Source organism: Pelodiscus sinensis, chromosome 2 (genome assembly GCF_049634645.1).
Source record: "Pelodiscus sinensis isolate JC-2024 chromosome 2, ASM4963464v1, whole genome shotgun sequence".
Classification (NCBI taxonomy): Eukaryota; Metazoa; Chordata; order Testudines; family Trionychidae; genus Pelodiscus; species Pelodiscus sinensis.
In genome coordinates this window covers 102,393,195-102,399,601 of record NC_134712.1, presented here as the reverse complement: position 1 = coordinate 102,399,601, position 6,407 = coordinate 102,393,195, and the positions used below count along the sequence as shown (strand labels likewise).

The following is a 6,407-nucleotide window of genomic DNA, read 5'->3' as shown; positions in this document are numbered from 1 at the left end:
TTCTCTCATTTAGGTTAGGTTAAGGTAGTTTAGCTTTTAAATAGTATAGCTCCCGTCATCATGTTTGTACGGCAGGTTGCGTCGGCTAACGCATGTCGGCCGTCTTCGTGACTGTCTGTCGGGCGTGTCGGGATTAGTTTAAGGTTTTATTTTTAGGTTATGTTTAGGATAGATAGGATCCAGAGTCGTCCATCGCCTGATCCAGTTGCACCGAAGCGCGAGAAGAGGTGTCGAGGACCAGAAATTCTGCGGAAGGCGAATCGACTGTCTTCGATCTCAACTCCTGCTTCGAGGGATCACCTTGGCTGTTCCTCTCCTGCAGCTAGCAAATAGCCAAAGGATCGTAGGTCGCCAAGCACCAGATCAGCCAACGAGGGACACAGCGACGAGGGACGGCAGGTCCTCCCCAAAGGCTTCCAATTAGCCCTAGGGTCGTAGGTCACCAGCATCCATCAATCGTCTTTGTCGTAGACTCTGTAGTAGGTATAGGGACCTTGAGGGACTTCCCCTCCTGGTCCACTTAGTGTAAGAGGGGACTTCCCCCTTGGGTTAATTTGAGGTATTGTTTTGTTAAATTTATTTTTGCAACAATATAGTCTGGTGGTTTTCAGTTTAAAACCAAGTCTTAAGTTTTTATTTAACGCGCCACCTTAATCTAATATCTCACACTCTCCGGTGATCAGATACGGCGAGAGGGTCGCTACCTTAAATACCATCCCTTGCGGATTGGTCGGGTTATTAAATTAACTCTTGGGAGAAGTGTCCTTAAAGACCTTCTTCAATTCTGTCAACATACAGCTAACATTTCCTCACTTGCAGGAGAAACAATTGCAATGTGACCACAGAGGGAGACCGGTTTTGCTATTCTTCTTTTTAACATTTTAAATGAATGGTTAAAAAGTGACAACACAGGGATAAATGAAGCCATTTATTACAGAAGCAGTAGAGGATGACCAGTCTCAGTAGCAGCTTCCTCTCACCACCATGACTTAACAAAAAAAAAAAAAAAAAAAGTTTTTTTGGTGGCTCTCCCCTCCTAATCAACTAATCCATGGTATCTCAGCAAAATGGCTGCAAAAAGTTCACCTGTGATGGAAGTTTAATGATATGACCAGGATCAAGTCCACTGGGAAGTGAAAAACTCAGTCTGGCAAAACTCAGATCATGCTACAAGGTAGTATTGAGTGCCAGCAATATGCACACAAAAAACAAATCTACATTCTTTCATCTCAGAATGCAGGAAGAACCACCATTCTGCTTTTACAGCCTCTAACATAGGAAAGCACCATTTTGAAAAAAATGCCTCGGTCCTGCAAAGAAAGATGTGGTGATGGACTCTTGTCTTCAGAAGACTAAAACTCTGCAGAACTTCAGGATTCTCTTGGCTTCTTCACTGCCAAGTGTTTTTGTTTTATTAGTTTGGTTTTTTTATTTTTAAACTAGAACTGGCCACAAAACAGCATTTCTTTCTCAAGAAAAAGTTTGGGATCTAAAAGTCAATTTTGTAAGGGGGCGGGGGGGAATCTATTTAAGTAAAACCACAATGGTTTGGTAGGTTGGCTTTTGCTTGTTCTGGTGTGCCTCCCACAACTATACACTCCCTGGGGAATCAAATAACATGGATAAGCAGCTGCCTGGGGAGTATAAAAACTGGCTCCCCAAGCAGTTGCCTCCCTTTGTTACCCCCTAAGGGAGGTAGGAAACTCTGCCCAGACAGTTGGAAATCAGCTGTCCAGGAAGCCAGGGGAGACAAGGCTGGCAGAACTCAAGGAAGGCTGCCTGCCTGATTTCTGTCAAAACTTTTGACAGAATAAACACAATCCTGCAGAACATTTTGGTTCAATCAAATGTATTTCTACAGAAATACATTTTTTTTTTCTACAGAAAAAAAATTCTGTCAGGATTTTCAAACCGCCTCTCCTTTTTTGCCCCCTTTGGCTGATCAGGAGCCTGTTCCTCTTTCTATCAGATAAGGACCTAACCAGAGTAGTTGTTTGTTAGTTCTAACCAGGCTAAGTTACTGCAGTGTATTATATCCAGTAGTGCTCTGAAGAAGCTCCAGATAAACCTAAATGCAATGATCCAGCTTTTGATTAACTTGATTGAAGAGAGCTCATTAACCATGAGCTCAGGTTTTATATTCTGCCAGACCTGAGTGAAATTTATTGGCCAAAATGCATTCCATTACTTATCTAGGCAACCATTCTACTGTATTCTAATACTGCTCTTCTGAAACATCAACTCCCCAGTTTCTGATGTCAATGGCAGCTCAAAGCACAAAGCAGGAAGCATTCAGCATTCATTCACCTCTTTAACTAGTTAACTAAACTGCTGATTCTTCCAAATTCTTGAATCACAACCAAATGAGGTTCTCAGAACTTAATTTTCTTCATGGAAGGAAATATTTCATCTAGAAGAGCGAATATCTTTAAAAAGAAGAGATAAGTAACTTTGCACAAAATATTAATGATGTTTGAAATGCATTTTACATACAATTCACTGGGCTAGTAACAATCCTGTTCCCATTGAAGTAAATGGCAAATCTCCTGTTTACTTCAATAGGACAACAACTGAGTTGCAAACATGAACGTTTTCTTCCCTTTAAATAAAAGGAATGATTATTTAAGTGTTTCCCTTATCAATTTCCATTCTTGCTATGTGGATTGCTCTCTTGACCCCCATGTCAAAATCCTGCAAGCTTCTTAGTTATGCAAGTAACCATTTGATTCAGTCTGAAAGTGTACTGAGTATTTGATGAATGCTGATATTTTGTTTATGCTACATCAACTAAATAAACGAAAAGGTCTCACATTATGTGGTTATTTTCACTTGCTGAGTCAGAAAACAAAGCCAGGTCCAACATCTGCTTTTATTTTTTGTTCGGTAAAGCTTACATTTCTCCCTTAGGGTTCATTCAGGGCAAGCAAACTGCTGCTAAACATTGTAATTGCAACATGCTCAGCATGGTGAATATAATAATATTGTAATTGTCCAAGGGTGTGAACAATTTGGACTGATTTTTGTATAGTGTATAATTTACAGTAAAGATTCAGAATGTGTTTTCTTTGCTTTGAGAGCCATTTTCATCCTTTTAGCTCTGGATCATTATGCATGGAGACAAGCATCCACAATCAGATTTCATCCAGATGAAGAACAACATCTGTGGAAATAGAATAACTTATTTTATTAACATTTACATAATTGTATCTGGAGCTGATTCTATTTGTGACAGTCAAGGAAATGTAACATAACTTGAGGTTCAATGTAGTCATTCAGACAAAACAAAAATATACAATCTCATGAAATGTTACCTCAAACATAGCAGACTAGCAACAGAGACTGACCTGGGGTGAAAAAGTGTGTGAAAATATTAATGAATCTTGGAAATAATAGGGTTTTTTTTGTAAATACAGTGCAAGTCAAATCCAGTTACTGTTTACGGTAATGCCTTGATCCTGCAAATACTTACTTGCTTACTTTTAAAAACTGTGAACAGTCTCTTTGAAGTAAATGGGACTAATAACAGTAAATGTGTAACACTAAGCACATGCATAAATCTAAGCAGATGAGAGCCCAAACACCTACTCAGTACATCTGTGGGTGGTAATTAAAATGATGATTTGCTGAACAGGATTAAGGGAATCTGCTACTCTTGTATGAAATGCAAGACCCCCAGCATATGCCCCATGTCTTGCTTTCTTTTAAAATATATTTTATTTCATTTCTCAGAAAACAGTGTAAAAATATGGATTAAATCTGATTGTGTATGCTTGTTAAATTTTTCTATTTATGTGTGTTACTATTAAGTGTACATTTCATAATAATTAGACTAATTTTAAGATATTTTGTGCAGATCTTGCAAAAGTCCTTGAAAAATAGAGTTTAATGAACATTTTGATTAAACCTTACAAAAATGTGCGGTTATACCTGGGCACAGGCCCTTGGGTGCAGGTGTTCATCTGCCACTGCCCATAACGAGGCCCAAACATGATGCATAGATTTGACTAATACAGTCTTTATGATGTGCTATTCCACAGCTAGACTAGGATTAGACTGTATCTGTGTAACTAAAAAGGGGAGGGGGAATAGATTTGCTCTGAATACAGAGCTGCTTCTTTCCAGGAACTTTAGTCAATACTAATCATATCTGGAAAACCAACAGTGAAATACTGAGATGAGTAACCTTGCCATTCTGAAACTATTTTTCCGAAAGATCAATAAATATTTATGTGGGCTGATTACGTTGCAAAATCTAAAGTAGAGAACTCAGGATAAAGGCCAGTTTCTAACAGTCATTCTGAGACAGACATTCAAAGACAGACATTCCTGAATTTTAAAAAGCGACTGTTCAGATAAGGTTTGTTCCATGTGTCCTAGTGTCTTTTACTCCATCACCTACTTTTTGAGTTGAAGCCTGTGGTGAAAGAAAATCTCCTCTTTTCTAAACAGTAGAGGAAACATTTGGCTTGATACACAAACACCCATCACCACTGAGGCATGAGATTTTAGCACTAACCCCTGGAGTGAAACCCAAAGCACAACTGCTAAACCAAATGTTCCACACACTGGCTTCTGAACTCAGGCGCCCTTGTTTATTCAACACAAAGTAGGTCTCAGACTTCCTCAATTACATCATTCCCATAGCATTTACATGGCAGGAGATTAAAGTGTCTTTGTCAAAAGAAGAAGGCAAGATCAAATCAAATGCTGTCAGTAGGTCATGACATATAATGTTCACAGCAGACTCATGTCAGACAGGGACCTGTGTGGCTTTGTGCACTGCCATCTGTTATAGTGGATAATCAGAAGGGTCTGATTTGTGGGTCAAACTCCTCCATGCTAGTTCTTACAACTATTAGTTTTGCTGTATGGATGATCAGGCCTCTGATTTACAAGCAAAAGGAAAGACTCCATTTAACCAGTAGGAAGGAAGGCTGGATGGTGGACTGAGAGTCCTTCTCTTTCCCACACATTCTTTTTGGCATGGTCTGAGGTGAGAACTATTTTACACATACAGCAAAATTGGGGATGCCAAATCACCATCCTTAAGAGGATCTGGTGCTGCCCCTCTTCCTTTGTGGATGATGGTGAGTAAAAGGAAATAGGAACAAAGTGAGAAGCCAAGCAAAGAAGTAGCAGTATTCTTCTGCCAGATACCTCCATGGAATGGAGGGGATAGGCCAGCCCTTGCGAGGATCTAGGGTCTTTCACTGTGGCTAACAAGATTCTGCCCCTTCTTATACCCCCATCAATGAAGGGAGGATCAGACACAGACAGACAGACACTCTAAGACAAGAATCTTGAGTTTCCTGGGTATTCATCTACTTCCCTTCCAACAAGTTTTACTAATGAGGTGGCCTTGTATTTATTTGATAATACTCAAATTCCTTAGTGACTTTCCATTTCCTTTTTATTGGCAAAATTTCAACCACACACACAAAAAAAAGACATAGTCAATGAAGATCACACTTTTAAAATACCCGTAGAGATCTTGGTTCAAAGTGTACTGAAGTCTGGCGGAATTGGGACCAGGCCCATAGCCTAGAAAATTAAGATTGCAAAGCAAAGGTCTATTTACAACAGCTCTATAGAAACCAACATTTCAACCATCACACACAAAAAAGCCTGACAAGACAGCCTTTAAAATTATTATGATTGAATATATAATCTGTGTAGTCTGAAAACAAACTAGTTAAAGGAATGCATTTCTCTATCATGACATTTACTCACATACACAACTCCTTCTAACGAGTGCCAATATCTGATATGCTTTTTTACTTTATTTTGTTCTTAACATACAGTAGGTACCCATGCGATAAATCTGAATTTTGGCCAGTTCTTTGCTACACTGATATACTCACCAAAGGGAAGAAGGAAATTGCTCATGGAGTTTTTTCTGTCAAGATTTCCAAGAGCTGATTTTTATGATAAAATTAAACACTCCTTTTAAAATGTTTAATAATGCAAAATGTGACAAATACATAATGAGGGTGCCACTCTACCAAAACATGGAAAGAATGTATAGCACCAGGCTCTCAGCTGTTATAAATGGGCCGAGCTCCAATGAAATAATTGATTTCAGATGTATTAACAGGATTTACACCAGCTGAGAATCTGTCCCCCAACCTTCTATAAAAATATGTCTATAACTATAAATAAATAAATCTAATTTCTATTGAAACATATATTAATTGCTATTTGCAATGCAGGCCCCAGGAAAGATACAGTCTATCATGCCTTATCCAGGCAAGGGGTCCGCTTGCCAACTACTCACATGAGCGATCAAGATTTAGCTTCATTAATTAACTTCAGAACAACTTGAAATATGTCCTCCATCGATCCTTCCACCACCCCCATGCACACTCTGTCTATGTCTAGACTATATAGTTTTATTGGGAAAAGATACT

At 38.9% G+C, this 6,407-nt stretch overlaps 1 long non-coding RNA gene across 1 annotated transcript in view; it reads right to left on the bottom strand.

The window, feature by feature from the left end:
* Window positions 1–2,856: 2,856 nt before the first annotated feature.
* Window positions 2,857–6,407, bottom strand: part of LOC102447874 (uncharacterized) — a 198,183-nt gene continuing 194,632 nt past the window's right edge. Inside the window, exon 3 of the long non-coding RNA XR_012900988.1 lies at window positions 2,857–3,160. This is a non-coding gene — a long non-coding RNA (uncharacterized LOC102447874). The remainder of the gene's footprint in view (window positions 3,161–6,407) is intronic.